A 20,929-nucleotide genomic window follows, 5' to 3' on the forward strand; every position below is an offset into this window, starting at 1 on the left:
AGCTAGCAAAATGGCCTCCACATGCTGAATCATGACACTCCTCTAAGATAAAGGGTATCTCATCAGATGCCACACAATGACGATAAATCTCATCCACACCTTTCCTATATAAAACACCTACTATTATTGAAAAGTGAAGTGCTTACTACTTAATCTTCCTCTTCTTGGATTTAGAAAGATTTTCTGCTAGATTGCCTATTGATAGATAATGCATAATGGATGGATACCATGATGGAATAGAGGTTGCACCAATCTTGTATAAATCCTCACAGTCACTAATACCATGATGGATACCATGATGGAATAGAGGTTGCACCAATCTTGCATAAATCCTCACAGTCACTAATATCATGCCATTCTTCCTTAGGCTCACCAAAATCTACTAGGCACTCTACAATACCCTACAACTTTGGTAGCTTACTCCTAATCTCATAGTCAAACTCCAAAATTAACCACTTGGCTAGGCACTTTGGATAATTCCATTTTAACATCTTCAAATGCCTTCAACCAATGAATTAACGATTCGATGATAATATCCCACAGATGAAATGAAATTATGAACTTTCCTAGGGCAAGCTGCTAGGCTTAAGGCCACAATGACAACGACCTTTTCAAGGCTAGTAGGAATACCAGCTGCACTCACAACATAACCCAATAGCAGACCATAAGGGACCCTGAATACACACTTTCGAGGATTCAACGCTATATAATAGTCACGATATCGCTCAAAGCATGCACGTAGAACAATCAATTATTTTTTAGGAGTCATGGTAGCTGCCCCCAAAACATATATGAAAACCTTTAGCTCTTTAGGGGATATATCGGCAAAGGTCTTGTCCACTGTTCTTTGCCAACATCTAGAAGCATTACATAGGCCAAAAGCCATCACATGGTACACAAAAGTATCAAAAATTGTAATGAACATCATTTTTAACTCATCCTCTTCAGCTATGGCCATATGATTATAACTTGCAAAACAGTCCATGAAAAAGTATATCTCTTGCCCTGCCAAATTGATACAAAATTTGATCGATAAAGGGCAAAGAATAATAGTCCTTCACTACTTTCTTGTTCAATTCCTTAAAATCAACACATAAGTGGGCTCGGTTGTTCGTTTTTTACTTATTACTGCCGGTGAGAACCATTTTGTATGTTCAATTGGAAAGATTAGATGAGTCTTCCTTAAACATGTCAATTTCTCAAAAAGAGGCTCTCTCTGCTCAAAAGGCATATGTCTAACCTTCTACCTTATTGGCTTACCATCTTCTTTCAATGAGATTTCATGCATGACAATAGAGGGGATAATCCCCTTTAGTTCATCATAACTCCATGCAAATATATCCCTAAACTCTTGCAGGGGTGCTACATAATTTGCATGCTCATCAATAGATAACGTAGTGTCTAGTTGAATGGGGTAGGGATCATCAGGAATCCCAAGATCCAACTCTATCACATCAGCATCACGAATCCTATCCTTTGCCTCTATTGGATCATTTAGACACACTTAGTACACATCCTTAGTCGTAGAACCCTCTTCAGAATCACTAGAACTCGAGGCTTCAATAGCTGAAGTTCCCTTGAGTGCCTCCCATTCTATAGTGGGAGGTAATGCCCTTTCATCCTACGGGCACTCAGGGTATGCATCCAAAATTATTCTCTTTAATCCACATCCAAAAATTAATCAACCAACTAGGATATCCACCAAACAATTGGAATGTAATATCCACGGATGTCTAAGCAATAATTGATAACTTGACCTTCTAGCAAATCAAATAACATGGAAGTCAAGGACATTCTCAATGTTAGCAACAGTCACATGGACTTGTGTTACCATTCCTTGCGGTTGTCTCAAGCTATCATACCATCCATTTTAAAATTTTCGTGACAGATTTTTGGATTGGTAGACCCAGTGTCTCCAATAAATCCATACTCATAATGTTGTCTATCAAGATTCCATGGACATATGCATGCACCCTAGGGCAATGCTTCTCTACATGATCCCACCATTCACTACCCACTCAATGGACACCAAAAGGTTCAATGACATAACCTATTCGTAGGATTTTCTTAAACTCCTTACAAATGTTTGGAACTAGTTGTAGTAGATTCACATGCAGTTTAACTTCACAAAGCATGTTTGCTAGGTCAAATTCATAGAAGTTTGACAGTACTCTCTTCTCTTTCCACACCAACGGTTCTTTTGTCTTCTTGATAACCTTAGTACCCTCCTTTTCTTTCAATTTCTATTTTCTTTTGACCATAGGCTCCTCTAAAACACCCTTATTTTTAAGAGGCCTTGCATGGGCATCCAATCTCTTCTTGTGATCCTTGCTTAGGTTTAGGGTTAACTTTGCTTGTGCTAGGGTCATCTTTTTGAGCGTCTTTTAGTTTGACCTCTAGTTACTACCCTAACATTGCTAGGAGATAAACTCCCACTGATTGGCAAAGTTTCAAATAGACTTACCCCATTGGGCATTTTCTCAAGTGTGTCTTTACCCCTTTTCAAAATTTACTTAGAGCCCTCTCCTTTAGTATTCTCATTATTTGCACAATGGTTCACAGGACTAGGTTGTTGAAATTACCCTGCTGAAGAGAACTAACCCTACTTCAACAAGTGGTGGCTAAATGACTAAACTTCTCACATATATCACATTTGAGATTAGGAAAATTACGAGTGAAATGTTGCCCACCACACCACTTACAACTGAATCATGATGGGCTCCCATCATCGGGCTTTCTAGTACCCATCAGATTTTTTTGACGCTTTAAGAAATTAACATCTATAGCAATCTGGCAGTATTGCTCAGTGATCATATCTAGATAATGTTTCACCATATCTATTACCTCCTCTACAATATTTGATGCAGAGGACTCATAATAACCAATGGCTTTAGGAGCTACCCTCTCACTAGGTTGAACAACTTGCAAAGGAGTGGCTACTTGTACTGACACTTGGTTTACAAAAGGATCTCTTTGGCTTATAGTTGGCTCAACAACATTTGGAGGAGCTAGCAACAAAGGCGCATTTTGCATCATGCTTCCTCTACCACCATTCAAGTTGGTCATAGAAGTATTGATCGCACCTTCATCTCCACTAACCAATCCCAAATTATTTCTAGGACTAAAACTTGAATTTAAAATTGCCCTCGATGCGTAGGTTAGGGAACCTTAGACTCAACATGGGTCAATCCTTCAAAAACAAGTGCTATGCATCCAGGAGATAATTCTCATGGTACCACATATGAAAATGCAGATGCAAAGTGAATGGCATGGAGTGTACAAACAAGTAAACTTATAGATCAAACATCATGGATTGTGTGCAGACAATTCTTTTCATGACTTCACTCTAGTGCAATGCATCGTTGCTAAGGCAACATCGAAGTAATTTGTGCTATTGTCCATTTTAGACTTAAAACAAACAAATCCTATATGTCAAGATATGCATGATATCAGCATTTCAATAATATTCAAACTTTCCACAACCCTTTCCCCCTATCGCTTAAGGTTTTGTATTTGTTGGTAAGTGTAAAGAGTACTTTTTAAATGTGTTTTTTGTATATAGAAAGCAATACATACATAATTTAACATAAATAATGGGGATAAATTGAGGCTAAACCTCATGCCCTAGTCCCACCATATATTCACTGACATATTTGTAACTTTCTATACATTTTCCATGCATAAAATCCTTTCTTTTTATTTTTATTTTTTCATGATTTATCTTATTATTTATTATTGACATGTAGAGCTTGCATGAACCAAGAACCAGCATTATACTCCCATATGACTCCATATGAATACCAAAAGAACCATGAAAACACATAAAACCATCAATTTTTCCAAAATCCTGCAATTCTCGCATTGCGGGTTTTTTAATTTCTATTTTAATTATGTGAATAGCAAGAATCAATTGAGAATTTTGATTTTTAAAGCACTATAAATCATATTCAATCATTTGACACCATTTTTTATAGTATGCGCCAAAGTTTCATCATAAAACGACAAAATCGAGCACTTACACATTTAATTTTCTATGAAGCCGCACATATTTCAAAGTTAGGAAGTCACTAACACTCGTCCATGGTTACTGACACATCCTCAACCTTTGATCTGTTCTCTATAACACTTCAACATTATCATGCATCCAAAATCTATTGCTTCAATCCACCCCCTCTCACATAATTTGAGCCATGGGAACAAGGTGTAGAGAGGAGAGATAAATACTGAAATTGGAGGTTTTCATTCCCTTCATTATACTATGCATACATACAGTCGAATTGAGGCCTTCAACATGTAGATCGGGGATATGCATTCCATCCCTATGATGATCTTGCCCAAATCGAAAAGCCACGATCATGCAAATCGATGGGGCATCAAAAAACTGTGCCCCCCTCCCTCTCCATGCTGAGAAAATGTTTTTTAATCAAGCCCTTAGCTTAATCATAACTTTAGAAGTTAATCGGTTCAGTTTTTGCATGTTCACACTTCTCAAAAGTGGTTTCAAGAAGTCTTAGACGAAGAACCAAACGAGCTCAGAATCATGAATGGACTGGACGGCTGGCTTTGTGGCAACGAAATCTATCAACTTGGCCTCTATCATGCTTTTTTTAGCTCTTGAATTTGGTAGCTTCTTCTTAACGCCAAACCTTGCGGGGATTAAATGGGGGGTCAAACGACCTCCGATTGATGAATGGAGACTTGTGTTTGATTCCTAGCATCGAAATGCATCTAGGAAAATTCCAACTCCATGATTTGAGACCGTTTTATTTTCCATGAAAAATTACTCTTTTACACCTCCTGATGTCTTTTTACACTTTAACTTGGCTTTAAAAATCTACTCTTAAGCTCCAATTGGAACAAAAGTTGAATTCGACGAGAAAAAAAAGCTCAAAACATCATGTGGAAGACATCCATACATCCAAAATCCAAGTAGCATATATCTGGGAGCATTCGATCCAAGTAACTTGTAAAGTGTTTTACTGGAGTATCAAATAACCATACATAATAGTGAATGACAACCAATGTCAAGATTCAAAGCTCCAATCTTAGCTCAAAAGCAATGCAGAAGCATAACCAAGAATGTAATATGAACCATAATCATTATTGATACATCACCTCGAATAATCAGTAACACCCGAGAGCAATAAGCATATGCTTTTATTGATAACATAAGCTTGTCCTGGTTATTATAGCAGTAAAAAAACCTCTGTAAAATTAATCAAAAGAGTGCTCAAATCAGTCCCATAGCATTCCAATACATTGGCATAACATCCCCATATGATCTGTAGACATCCTAAGATGCATAATTGACCTCCAAACAATGAGTGAGATGCAGTCATGAACAATATGACAACAAACTGTCACAAATTTTGAATCAATGGTTGATCTCGAGAGCTTCAAATGAGGTGTAAGATGACAAGACCAATGTTGGGGAAGATTCCAAAGGTTGCCAAGTTCTGGGAGCAGTGCCAAGAGCTAGAGGATGGGGCTGAGTTGTTAGGAAGTGGGCAGCAACAAAAGGTGCAATTCACATTGTTGCTACTCCTACTTATGGTATTGAGTGATACTGAGCACTTATAGAGGCTCAAGAAATGGTCTTGAAGCTCGGCATCAAGCCTCAAGTGGAGGGAGCAATCAGGAAAGAAGTGGGAGCAAGATTCACACCTTGGGAAGAAGATGTCTGAACTGCCATGCAACCTTCAAGTTGAAGCTTTTCTCGGGATGAAGTGAACTAAAGTGGAAGAGCTCCTCAATGCCGATGCAATGAATTTGATACCATGGAGTGAGCCCTGAAGGGGAAGCATGGGGCGAAAGCAAGAGCTATGGTAGAAGGGGAGAGAGAGAGAGAGAGAGAGAAGATGGGGGAACTCCAACAGTCACAATGTGTGGTCGGCCTTCCCTTTATTCAAATATCACTGAAAGAATAAAGGATGAAGTGACAATGATGGGCACCTGCCACTTGTAGTGTATAAGTATGTGGGTATATTGGTACTATTAGTGTAACTAATACACGGGCAGCTAGGCACATGTGCCTTTACCCCCAACAAAATGTACTAGAAACTACTTCCATGACTACACTGATTAATATTATATATGAAAAATGTTGTCTCATGTGTTGTTATTGGCATGTTATCTACTATAACTTAAAAGGCTAGAAAGATGATTGTATGGCTATAAATGTTAGAAAGACAACTGTATGGCTATTACATCATTAAACCTTGCTGAAGGCAGTAAGCTTCATTAAGCTTCTATAGATGCTAGAGGTGATCTATTGCATACCATTGAGGCTAGTACTATTCTACACCTACAACATCTTGCTATAAGGTGTTGGATAGTGTTAACAAGGCTATTAATAGCAACTACTTTATTGAATAAATCAGTTGGATGAATGTGGCGGCAATGTATCCCTTTCTTGGGCAATCCATAGTTACTTTCTCTATTCAGAATTTCCTGCATAAATTTGGCATGAAATATGCTATAAAATGTATTGTTATTACAACATAATCTATTGTAGCTTAAAATGCTAGAAGGACAGTTGTATGATTGCACTTATTTATGGAAAGTAAAGCTAGAATAAGCAAATTAGATGGTTGTGGCAATAGATCCTTTCCTGGGGAGGCCACAATTACCTCTTTTTTTTAGAATTACTTGCGTAAATCTAGTATCAATTAAGCATACTAATAGGCAATTTGATTACATAAGATCAAAGTTCTCATCCTCAACTTCAATCCTAGCTATAGATCTCCTTGATTAGAGATTTGCAGCTCAAGTTATGTCTATTTTTGAGACTTTTTCCATGCACTATTAGGAAATTTTTTGAATAAACTTGCTATTGATTGAGTATACTAATGGGAAATTTAATTGCATATGCTCAAGCACTGGAACACCTTGATTGGAGCTTCCTAGCTCAAGTTACACTTGATTTCATACTAGTATATTCTATTGGATTTACACTTTTCCCATTCACTAAGAAGCATCCTAGAGATGATGAAAAACTAAGTTAGTCATATATAGAAAGAGGTGGAAATGGTCAAACACACACTACTATTGACACCAATTAGAGGAACAACAAGATCTTGTTCCATTTGATGACGATACTACCCAAAATGTGGTGGCTAGAGTATATAGTAGGCTTCTCTTAGCTCTTGAGCTAGAGCATGCAACGAGTCATATGCATGCACTTTAGCTACTTTAGCTCATGGAGTATACAATAGCTCATATGCATGGAGTAGTCTAATGTACAATACACATATATGATCATCAAGTATATAATAGCTCATGTATAGGCATCTATACAAGTAGCATACAAAATGAATTGGAGTTTACATGCAACTTGGCAAGTCTACAATATAGGCATCTATACAAATAGAATACAAAATGAAATGGAGTTTACATGCAACTTGGCAGGTCTACAATTAAGGCACCTATACAAGCATTATACAAATGAAATGGAGTATACGTGCAACTTGGCAGGTCTACAATATACAAGAAGATTATGAAATGAATTGGAGTTTGCATGCAACTTGGCAAGTCTACAATATACAACATGTCTTTGTTAGCATTTACATTGGATTATACAATGTGTTTGGATTGCATATGAAGCACACAACATGAGCACTTGCATAGGAGTATATAGTAGGCATCTCTCTACACTTGACTAGAGTATATAGCGGTTCATGTACATGCACTTGAATTGGAGTATATAGTAGGCATCTCTCTACACTTGAGTTAGAGTATATAGTAGTTCATGTACATGCACTTTCCCTACTCATGCTTATGGAGTATGCAATAGTTCACAAGCTTGAAATACCTATATGATCATTGAGTATATGTCACCTTAATTGCATGAAGTGTAAGGCATGACTAGGTGTAGAGTCCATATGCAACTTAGGCAAGTCTAAAATATACATAAGGTCTCTCTCAACATTTAGACTAGAGTATAATACAAGTCTAAAGTTCATATGCAACATTAAACATGAGCACTTGGACTAGACCATATAGTAGGAATCTCTCAATGTTGAGGACCAGACTACATTCCATAATGCTTGTAGTTGGCTTGCTCATTCTTGTGGTGTAAAGAACTACTCCTACTAAGTATAGATACTCATATGAATGTAACACTCTAGTCTCCAATACATAAGTCTTAGCAAGTCTTGACACTCCACTCTTGTATGTTCATGAAGTATGCAACACCAATATGAAACATACAACATGAGCAAATTATTTGGAGTTTACATGTAGATTGGAAAGGTTTAAGACTATAGCAAGTCTCTCTCAATAGTTCTTTTTTTGGGGGGGAATATGTATGTGTCCATAGTTTCGTATGTAATAACATGTCTATGAGTTCATATGCAACATACAACAATAAGCACTTGGGCTTGACCACATAGTAGCTCAAGTGCATATCCTTGGGATATTCATCATCATGGAGTATACGTCAAGTCATATCTAAGCACTTGGATGAGAGTATATACAAGATTATCTTTCTAAGGAAAGCATAACGTTCTACTAGTAGAATTTAAGTGAGTAATTTTATACAGTTCTTATCAATTGAGACCAAGCTCTATTTGCTTGTCCTTAATCACCTCTTTGATGAAGTGATAATGGAACTAAATGTGATTGGCCTTCACATGAAAGATCAAACTACGTGTCAATTGAATGGAACTCTAGAGTTCGAACACAATGTAGGAGTCATAGTGCCACCAAACAGCCTAACCATAGGGCCTCCTTGCAAGCCTCAATGGTTGGCTACAATGTACTCAGCCTCAGTAGAAGACAAGGCCATGCATTTTTTCACCTTGGACATCCAAGAAACAACAACCCTAGCAAAAGTGAAGACATAGCTAGAAGTGAACTGGATCACTATGTGGACATGGATCACTACTAGATACTTTAGCATCCTCTTGTGCCTTCTGCATACTAAGTGTTTTAATAGACGGAATCCCAAACTCCTTATCCAAGTTTTGTTCAGAGCCATTTGAATCAACATCAACATGAGAGAAACTTGATGATACATATATCATAAAAAGTGAGTCCCCAGCTTTCTCTTTACCTTTTCTTGACACCTATGATATACTTGGTGGAGTAACTTATGCCATTAATCTACCACTCCAAGGGTTTGAATACTATGATTATTTATGGTTCATCTAAAAATGATGTATTATATGTAGACTCAGGCGCCTCTAACTACATGACCGGAGAGTGGTTTAGAGAGATGTTCCATCCAAGGTATCTAGGCTATGTGGAGATAAGGGATGATATAGCTCACGTGATTACTTATATTTAAAATGTTCCATCCAAGGTATCTAGGCTATGTGGAGATAAGGGATGATATAGCTAATGTGATTGCTTATATTTAAAATGTTCATTTGAGTATGCAGGATGGTAAAACCTTGGGGAAGTTACTATATGTATATCCTCTACATCACGTGCGTTCAAGGCCTGTGTATAAATATCCTAATCTGTGAATTTTTTAAAAATAAAGCATAGCCCTTTTTTATTCAATCTGTAAACAACCCCTTTATATTACACCCTTCTATATGTAAAAAATGTATAAAAATTATATTTTAAAAATACATTATTTTGAACCCACATGATGCACACATATATTCATGAGTAACTTACCCGAGGGTAAAACTAAGTACTTGTGTGATGTGCTGCATGTACGAAATATTATAAAAAAATCAATTTCTATTTGTTAGATGGTAGAATAAGGATTGCACATTTGGCTCACATTTGATGGTTGTTATGTAGAAGATCCTAGAAATGATTGCAAGTTTATTGCAAAAGGGAAACATGTTAGTAGATTGTTTACTCTTGATGTAAGTTTACTTGAAATGGATATTGTCATGTTTGCACAAGGTTTAGGTGTTGTTGTTGATATTGAAATTTGGCATAAGATAATTGATAATATGAATGTGCAGATTGAAAGACATGTAATCAAAATAGATTATGGATGGCTTGCCCAAGTTTAAGGCTAATGGGATGCATAAAGTATATGAAGCATGCCAATTTGGAAAGCAAACAAGGCATGCATTTCCACGTTTAAAAAATGTATACAAGAAGCCACTTGAATTGATACATTTTGGTGTGTGGGGTCTTACAAAGACTCCAACTTTGAGTGGTTGCAAGTATTATGTTTCCTTTATTGATGATCGTACTCGTCACAAAGTATAGGTTTACTTTATTTATGAGAAAATTTAGGTGTTCACTCACTTTAAAAGCTTTAAGGCTTTGGTTGAGAAGGAGACATGGTTACATATTAAATGCCTAAGATGATCGGATGGAGGGAGAGAATATCTCTCCAATGAGTTTTTTAATCTTTTGTAGAAAAACAGTATATAAAGGCAATGTACATGTAATACTCCATAGCAAAATGGAGTTGGTGAGTGGAAAAACAGGCATATTGTAGAGGTAGCTCGTGCATTGATGTCAAAAAGAAATTTACCTCATTACTATTGGGTTGAAGTAGTAGCTACTATTGTATAAATTTTGAACAATGTCACATTTAAAAGTATTTGGATGGATTGCTTATGTGCATATTCCTAATGAGTTGCACAATAAACCAGATCCCAAAGTAGAAAAATATGTATTTGTGGGATATTATCTTGAGCAAGAGAGATATAGATGTTATAACTCTCTTATATGTGAGCTAAGAGTTAGTAAGAATGTTATTTCTAATGAAATGAGTAGCTGGTATAGTAATGTGTAGAATGTAGTTTGGGTTGATAAGCATGCTGCATAACAAAAAACTATTCACTTCTATCATCATTGTTTTTGCTACTGGATGCATAATTTGTCTTATTGCTTTTTTCCATTTCTAATTTTAGCCTTCTTTTTGAAGCAATTTTTAGAAATGTGGCCTTTTTTACTACAATGCTAGCACTTCCTACTAATCACTAAACTCTATTGCCTATTAGAATCTACAACTTGGCTTCTTTGACTCCCCCTTCCTCGGGACTATCCTCCTCTATTTTGTTGTGTATAATAACTTTGACCATGACCACCTGTTGAGATATCGAGCTCCACTCGTGATACGCCAGGGTGACCGTTGTGTATTTATGTCACCAACTTGTCAGTTGCAGACGCGGTTGGTACACCGCCCATGAATAATAGCTACATGATAGCTATCCTTATCTACTCTAGTTCGTGGCTCAGTTAGTATGCCACCTTAGTTAGTTGAGTTTGGTTTGAGACCCATATAGAGGGTTCTTCTATTTCTTTGTACTTGAGTTCTTTTGGCTTACACAACTAAGAAGAGGAAAACTGTTTTCAGCCTCCACCCTTGTGTGTCTTCCCCCATTGTGCAAGCAAGAAAGCTTCAAGCGAGACTCCTTCCTTCTCTCCCACAATCTTGACATGGTATCAGAGCCTTGTTCGTGGTAAGGAGCTCAAGAAAGCAAGCCAAGCTCGCGGTGTTCTGGTAAGAGGAGCAGTGTTGCTTTCATCTTCTGTTTTGGGAGCAGATCTCTGCAGGTAGCACAGCCAAAAAGTGCAGGAGTGCATTGTCTCACGTTGAGACGCCCTTCGCGGTGAAGCAAGAGGGCAGTATATGCTGCGGGACAGGGCTTTAGCCCTTGGCGACCTTGTTTTTTTTATTTGAGGCCATTTCGGGGCCTGTTTTTGAGGCGGAAGTTTTCTGCACGCACTCAGGAAAAGGCTCAGTTTTATATTGTGCAGCCACTGTTCTACAGGTCGGTGAATAGTTACTGTAAAAATTGCATTGTATGCTTGTGCGCAGAGACATTGGGAGTTACAGAATCATCCCTGTTGCCTGTTGATGCAAAATCGTCACTAGGAAGTGACTGTGTGGTCAAATACCACTTTCGCCAGTTTTGCAGATTTTCCCTTGTGAGGGTGAAGCTGTGGTTTTTGCAGTGACAGAATTTTTTGCAGTCTTCTATAATGGCATCTGATTCTCTTTCACAGATTGTCACTGAAAAGCTTGACAAGAACAACTTCCAAGCATGGAAGTTTAGAATGACGAATTTCCTTATAGGAAAAGGATATTGGGAATTTGTTGCAGGAAATGAAGAAGAACCAGTTCTTCCTGATGTTCCCAATCAACAGCAAATGCAGGCATTTAAAGCATGGCATGAAAGAGCTAGGAAAGTTATGTATTGGCTGTCTATCAGCATTTCAGACTCTATGATTGTGCATATTCAGGATGCAAGTACGCCAAAGGAGGCATGGGATACTTTGTCACAAATGTATAGCACAAATACGTAAGCCAGGAAAATGCAGCTCAAGCAAGAGTTGCACAATGTGCAAAGAGAAAATATGAGCATCAACGACTACCACATGAAGGTGAAGAAGATTGCAGATGCACTTGCTTCCATTGGGTCACCAGTGGAAGATGATGATTTAGTTTCTGTGACCTTGAATGGTCTAGGAAAGGATTATGCACAGTTTCGGACATCCATTTCAATTCGTGAAAGATTTCCTAATTTTGAGGAGCTGATTGCTCTTCTAATTTCTGAGGAGCAAAGAAATGGTGGTGCATCTTCTTCAGGAGGAACTTCAAAAGAAGTTGTCTTCTACTCAAATGCTGGAAGAGGTAGAGGCAGAGGTAGAGGAGGCCGATATGGAGGCCGTGGTGGATGGCAAAGAGGCCAAAATGCAAACAGTAATGTTGAATGCTACTATTGTGGTAAAATGGGTCATATGGCTAAAGACTGCTATAAAAAGCAGAATGACATCATGAATGGAAAACTGCAACAAGGAAATTATGCATCCTCTAGTAGACAAGGTGATGACAGAAATGAGCATCTGTTTATGGTGCAGCACATGAACAACTCTGTGACAAATGTAGAAGAAAGCAATGATGTATGGTATGTTGACTCAAGTGCATCAAACCACATGACAGGTCATGCAGAATGGATGGAGGATGCAAGGAAAATGGAAAAACTAGGATTTTTGGAGACTGGTGATGATACTGCACATCCTATTGTGCAGATTGGAAAAATTCCCTTGTCTATGCAGGATGGGAAAAAGAAATACCTGTCCGATGTATTTCATGTCCCGAATATCACCAAGAATCTGGTTTCTGTTGGTCAAATGGTTGAACAGGGTTTGCAGGTCAAATTTAATCCTCATGGATGCTTTGTTGAGGATATGAAAAATAAAGGTCGCTTGATAGCAAAAGGAAAGAAGAAGGGCAGAATGTTTACATTGGATGCAGACATGTCTGAATTGAGTGCAGCAATGTTTGCACATGGGACCGGTGTAGTTGCGGATATTAATATCTGGCATAAACGCATTGGTCATGTTAATGTACAGCGACTTAAATCAATGCAGGCCCAAAATATTGTTGCAGGTTTGCCGAAATTCAAGGTTGCAGAAATGCATAAGGTATGTGAAGCCTGTCAGTTTGGAAAACAGGCAAGGAAACCATTTTCTAGACATGTTCAAGAGAGTGAGAAGCCATTGGAATTAATCCACTCTGATGTGTGGACAACTAAAGCTGCATCTCTTGGAGGCTGTCATTATTTTATCAGTTTTATTGATGACTATAGCAGAAAAGTTTGGGTGTATTTTATGAAAAAGAAAAGTGAAGTTTTTGGGCATTTCAAAACTCTTAAAGCGATGGTTGAAAAAGAAACAGGCCTGCAGATAAAATGCCTAAGGTCAGATGGAGGGGGAGAGTACCTCTCAAATGAGTTTGCAAGGTTCCTGCAGGAGCATGGCATAAAGCAGCAATATTCATGCAGTCATACCCCACAACAAAATGGAATTGCAGAAAGAAAAAACAGGCATATTGGAGAGGTATCTCGTGCCATGCTCAATGAAAAAGACTTGCCAGATTTTTATTGGGCTGAAGCAGTTGCTATAGCAGTCTACATAATGAACAGGACTCCCACTGCAGCAATACATGGAATGACTCCAGAGGAGAGGTATACTGGTAGGAAACCAGATATTTCTCATTTGAAAATTTTTGGTTGCATTGCCTATGTACATGTGCCAGATGAGTTGAGATCCAAGTTGGATCCAAAAGCTGAGAAGTGCATCTTTATTGGTTATTCTCTGCAGCAAAAAGGGTATAGATGCTATAACCCTTCTACTCGTAAGTTTACAGTGAGCAGAGATGTTGTTTTTGATGAGATGAGTAGCTGGTATAAACCAGTAAATGTGATTAATGATGTAGATGCACAAAATGGTAACGCTGCACAAAATTCACAGCAGCAGTCACAAAATATTAGTGGACCTGGAGCGTCCTCTAGTAGTGGTTCACATTCTTCGCCATGGACAGGCAGATTGAGATCAGGAGAATCTTCTCAAAGTAATGCAGATAGTGGTATGCAGATATCATGAAAAGGAAAAGAGAAGGTTGATCAGCCCATGTTTGATGTGAATGCAGGTCACTCTTATGTGGATGGTGAATCCAGTGGCTCAGAACAGAGCATTGATGATGAGTTGGGTATTCCTTCTATTGTTACACCTGGAGTAAGGAAGACCAGGGATGTTTTGAGAGCACCTGGGAGTGAACCTACTTTGCGCAGGTCTACGAGAGCTAGGTATCCTGTGGATAGGCTGAAATATGATGGATTTACAGCCATTCACTATGCATATATGGTTAAAGTGATACATGAACCAGAACCCACTTCTTTTGAGCAAGCCATGGGAAAAGAAAAATGGGAGAAAGCCATGGATGAAGAAATGGATGCCTTGGAAGCAAATGCTACATGGGAATTGGTACCTTTGCCTAAAGGTAAAAATGCAATTGGCTGTAAGTGGGTTTATAAGGTGAAGCACAATACAGATGGTTTTGTGAATAGATACAAGGCAAGATAAGTAGTCAAGGGGTATGCACAAACATATGGCATTGACTATGAAGAAACATTCAGTCCGGTTGCAAGGATGGCAACCGTAAGAGCAGTCATTGCTATGGCTGCATCAAAGGGATGGTCTTTACATCAGATGGATGTAAAGAATGCCTTCTTGCATGGTGATTTGCAAGAAGAGGTCTATATGGAGCAGCCACCAGGTTATGTGCATGCTGTTCATCCTGAGTTTGTTTGCAGGTTGAAGAAAGCCTTGTATGGCTTGAAGCAAGCACCTAGAGCATGGTCTGACAAGATAGGACAGTATCTTGTCACTATTGGCTTTCAGATTTCCAAGGCAGATTTCTCACTTTATGTGAGAAAAACAGAGAAAGGTATTATGCTACTTGTCATTTATGTTGATGATTTGATTATGACAGGTGACAGTGATGAAGATATCCTTCATGTGAAAATGCTATTGAAGCAGAAGTTTGAGATGAAGGATTTGGGAGAGCTGCGTTATTTCTTGGGCATTGAGGTGATTAGATCATCAAGTGGGATTCAGCTCTTGCAGAGGCAGTATGGATTGGACATGCTGTCCAAATATGGGATGACAGGCTGTAAGCCTATTTCAGTTCCTTTGGAGCAGAATGTGAAGCTGAGCACAGATGCAGGTGAGCTTGTAGAAGACCCTACTATGTACAGATGCATAGTAGGAAGTTTGATTTATATGACTATTACCAGGCCAGATTTGAGCTATGCTGTTGGATTGGTAAGTCAGTTTATGCAGGCTCCAAGGAAACCGCATTTGGATGCGGCTAGACGCATACTCAAGTATGTGAAGTCCACATTGCAGTATGGACTATTTTATGAGACTGGGGTTCAGATACAGTTGCATGGATACACTGATGCTGATTGGGCTGGTAGTATTTGTGATAGACGATCTCCCAGTGGATATGTGTTCTCTTTTGGGAGTGCTGCAGTCACTTGGAGCAGCAAGAAACAGCCTACAGTTGCCTTGTCGAGCATAGAGGCTGAGTACAGGGGTGCAGCAATGGCTGCATGTGAGGTAGCTTGGTTGCATAAGCTACTTTATGATATGCATCAGTCTACAGATGGACCAGTTGTCATTTATTGTGACAACATGAGTAGTATACACTTGGCAAATAACCCAGTCTATCATGCTAGAACAAAGCACATTGAGGTGCATTATCACTATGTGCGAGAGAGGGTTTTACTAGGTCTTATTGATCTAGTTTATGTCAGCACAGAGGATTAGGTAGCTGACATATTCATGAAGGCATTGGGCACAGAGAAGCTGCGCAAGTTCAGAGACCTGCTTGGTGTGTAGGAATTGGGATTGAGCTCGAGGGGGAGTGTTGAGATATCGAGCTCCACTCGTGATACGCCAGGGTGACCGTTGTGTATTTATGTCATCGACTTGTCAGTTGCAGACACGGTTGGTACACCGCCCATGAATAATAGCTACATGATAGCTATCCTTATCTACTCTAGTTCGTGGCTCAGTTAGTATGCCACCTTAGTTAGTTGAGTTTGGTTTGAGACCCATATAGAGGGTTCTTCTATTTCTTTGTACTTGAGTTCTTTTGGCTTACACAACTAAGAAGAGGAAAACTGTTTTCAGCCTCCACCCTTGTGTGTCTTCCCCCATTTTGCAAGCAAGAAAGCTTCAAGCGAGACTCCTTCCTTCTCTCCCACAATCTTGACACCACCATCTTGGCCTTTGCCACAATCTTTACCTTTGCTTGTAGAGTAAAACACCTATCCATACTTTTTTTTGCTTTGAGAAGAAGAGGAATCCAAGCCAAGGTTCTTCTTCACAAGTATTAGCATAGAAATCAAGTTTGCAAAATCAAGGATATCATCCCTTGTATTTGTAAATGACGTGAAGCTCTTGTATTCATCTCCAAGTCCATCTAAGCATGCACATATAACATTATTATCATCAACTACCACACTCATAGATCTAAGAGCTTCCACAATTCTCTTGATCTTCAAGGCATAATCATTAATGGATAGGTTCCCTCTTTTCACTTGGTCCAGCTCTAACTTGAGATGTAGCTCTTTTGCCTTTATTTTTACTTGCCAGATTCTTCTATGCAATAGTAGGGGCTCCAAATTCTTGAAAATAGTCCATCATGCTATCTGTGACATTGACAAATAACCAATACATGACTTTACTTTGTGTGTGCTTCCAATGTTTCTTAGACTTTACCTATTCTGTAGTAGCATTTCATGCAGGAACTTTGGGTGCTACTACTATATCTCCTTCAATGTAATTCCAAATATCTTTGCCCTTCAAGAAATTTGTCATCTTCAACTTCCATGTAGGATAATTATTCTTATGAACCTTTTAACTGACAATATAATTGAAGTTGTCAAAAATTTTGACAAAACAAACAAATTGCAAAAAACTATAATTTGCAAGCAAGCTAATACCAGGTGCATCACAAGTAAACATGTAGCCTTTTTCATAGATTGCACAATTATGATCACAATTTTCAATATGTATGAAGATGCATTATGTGTTTGAAACCCAACAAACACCTGAAACTTTACATGTTCGAAATTTGTAACTTGTGTACTTGTAAATGGCCGATAGAGTCGAAATTGTAGTATATCCAAAGTACTATCATGACCACTTACAAGTCTCGAACGGAGGCTAAAATGACCTTAGATGCTAAAAATGACAGTGGAAAAGTCCAATATCCACAATAAGAAAGAAGGCACACAAAAGATTTTTCCTTATTACCATCCTCACTCTCTTCTTCCATGGAAGAGATAAAGCAAGAAACCATAAGAGAGAAAGGCCAAATGAGAGAGGGAAATGAAGCGTGAAACAAGAAGATAAAGGAAGAGAGAGATTGTAACCACCTCAACCTCCTACCTCCCCAAATCACCCAACAAGCCTCTTCCTTTTCCTTTCTTGATATACAAAATTGAATTTGCATAGATACACTAAGGTCTAAAGACCCTTTTGTTTTTGGAATGGGACAAAAGATATTGGCCATCCCTTTTCCTTTCACACTCTAAATTGTAATCCTTTGGACCCACACTTTTACCTTGCTTCATATTTGATTTTTGACAAGGTGTACAAAAGCAAAGTGCTATTTTACAAAAGATGTTCCCATGTTGAGTATATTTTTGTGCCTATTTTTGCACATATTGATCGGTCATCATTTCTCCCATGCTTAAGCGTGAAGCATCCCCGCGAACAAAGTTGGAGAAGAAGCACAATCAGCTCTAACAAAATCTTCATCTTCAATCTTTGTTTTCCAAATTTCCATTGGAAGGGGAAAGAGAAACATAGCACATAAAAGAAATATACATGACTAGGACGTATTGAGCCTAGGTTGCAAGCAAACCACAATAAAAATTCACTTAGCACACAAAATATAGGGCTCTTAATCCAACTTGCACACAAAAACAAAAACACACTTAGGCCAGAAAGAAAAAACAACCATATCATGAAGCTCATTAAATAAAAATCCCAAAAAAAGAGATATAACAACAATAGTGCATACCCTCACAAAAGATATTGCTCTAAAGCTCTCCACCCAAAAAAAAGTATTTCGAAAAAGGAAAGGGAAGGAGGTTTTATTGAAGATAAAACTAAAAGAACAAAAAACAATCTTGTGTGATTGGAGGAGAATGATCTTGGTGAAAGGTTAGGTTAAACATAAAGATGATGCATGTGAATGAGCCTTAGAGAAAGTTTTGATAAATAAAGGTTAAAAATTGTTGCCTCATGGTACTGAGGATCCAAAGAATTAAAAGAAAAAAGAAATACAGAATAGGATAATGCCACCGTTGATGTTGCATGTAGGATGAGGAGCCATGTGGATGAGGATGGGATGGAGTTGGTGGATGTTGTCATTATATGAATCCTTGCACGCGGTGCCAGGGCAGATCATGAAGTCAAATGGGACACAAGCTCAAAGGTTCCAACATAATGATGCACTGCAAGTTGTGCCATGTGGAGGATTGAAGGAAAGGACTGAAGTCGTGTGGCAGATGATGTAGCAAAGGGATGTTGTTGTCATAGGAAATGATGGTGGCTGTGAGGCATACGCAGGGTTGGATGGCAGCGAGATGAGGATGGTGGAAAATAGAAGCGAGATGAAGAAGGCAGAGAAGTAAATGAAGGAGACAAAGTCATAAGGAGAAGTTGAAGGTGTTCCCATCTAGTGACAACACCACAAACCCATCGAGGTGCGACATGGCGATGGGCTGCCACTTCTCGAACAAGGTGTATTCTCTCAATCTTCCACTTCCTTCTCTGAACATAGCATATCTTCCTTCTCTCCCTATTTAGAATTCACAATTGAATCAAATCTCTCCTCCTCTTGATACTTGTAAATCTCTTCAGGAGAATGCAGCAAGAACTAATCATCTTCTTTTCCATGGGATGCAAACTCTTTCTCTTGCAAATCTTGTAGCCACCTCTTTCCTAGTCAATGCGCCAAATGAAGAGCACCCTACCATGGAACCAAACGAACCACAATCTCGCCAAGAGAGGCTACAAGTATACTTGTTGGCCACAAAAATGTGCAAGGAAACACTCCTCACCAAGAACTCATCTCTCAAAACCCACAAGAAGAAAGAAGGCACACAAAAGATTTTTCCTTGTCACCATCCTCACTCTCACTCTCTTCTTCCATGGAAGAGATAAAGCAAGAAAGCACAAGAGAGAAAGACCAAGAGTTATTCCAAATGAGAGAGGGAAATGAAGCATGAAAGGAGAAGATAAAGGAAGAGATAGGTTGTAACCACCTCAACCTCCCACCTCCCCAAATCACCTGACAAGCCTCTTTTCTTTCCTTGCTTGATATATAAAATTGAATTCGCATAGATGGACTAAGGTCTAAAGACCCTTTATTTTTGGAATGGGACAAAAGGTGTTGGCCATCCCTTTTCCTTTCACACTCTAAATTATGTTCCTTTGGACCCATACTTTTACATTGCTTCATATTTGATTTTTGACAAGATGTAAGCAAAGTGCTATTTTACAAAAGATGTTCCCATGTTGAGTATATTTTTGTGCCTATTTTTGAACATATTGCTCGATCATCAATAGTCTATGGGGCTTGCACTTCTTGTCTTACATCATGGTCATGGACCACTAGAGCATTAACTCTAGGCTATCTAGCTGGATGTGCGGTAATAAGAGGCTCCTCCTGAAAGATCATCCCATGGATCTCAACTACCTACTTAGGTTGCTTATGCATCTTTTCCTCATGGAAAACAACATCATGGTTACAGATGACCTTTTGAGACTATGGATCCCATAGGTGATAGCCCATCTCACTTGCATCCCCATAACCAAGAAAGATGCATTTCACAAACTTAGGATCAGCTTATTATGTTTGTCTTCCTTGGGAACATTGCAAAAAGCCTCGCATCCAAAGATACACAAATGAGCATATAACAGAGGTTTTCGAGACCTTACCTCCTCTGCAACTTGGAAATCAATAGTAGTGCATGGGGATTTGTTTATGAAGTATATGGTAGTGTAATAGTCTCATCCCCAAAAAAGCTGTGATAAGATTGCTTGGCTAAGCATACCACGAACTCTCTCTTGAATCATCTTTTTGTGCACTCTATAATACCAATCTGGGATGGGGTGTAGGGGGCAATCAATTGACACTTAATATCCCTCTCATCACAAAATTGTTCAAATGCCTCAGAGACGTACTCACTCCCATTGTCACACCTTAGACATTTTAGCCTATGCCTAGACTAGTTCTCTATGAGAGCAAGACAACATTGAAAGGTAGGTAACACTTCTAATTTCTACTTAATAGGATATGCCCATATATATATATATATATATATATATATATATACACATACATATATACATAGATATATACATACATACATGTATACATATATATATATATATATATACATATATACATACATATATACATACATATGTATGTATATATGTATGTATATATGTATATATATATATATATATATATATATATATATATATATATATATATATATATATATATGTGTGTGTGTATATATGTATGTATGTATATATCTATGTATGTGTGTGTGTGTGTGTGTATAGTGTATATATGTACACACACACACATATATACATACATACATATATGTATATATATATATATAGA

Source organism: Lygodium microphyllum, chromosome 20, assembly GCF_053477565.2.
Source record: "Lygodium microphyllum isolate KBCC chromosome 20, Lygodium_microphyllum_v1.1.10, whole genome shotgun sequence".
Taxonomy (NCBI): domain Eukaryota; kingdom Viridiplantae; phylum Streptophyta; class Polypodiopsida; order Schizaeales; family Lygodiaceae; genus Lygodium; species Lygodium microphyllum.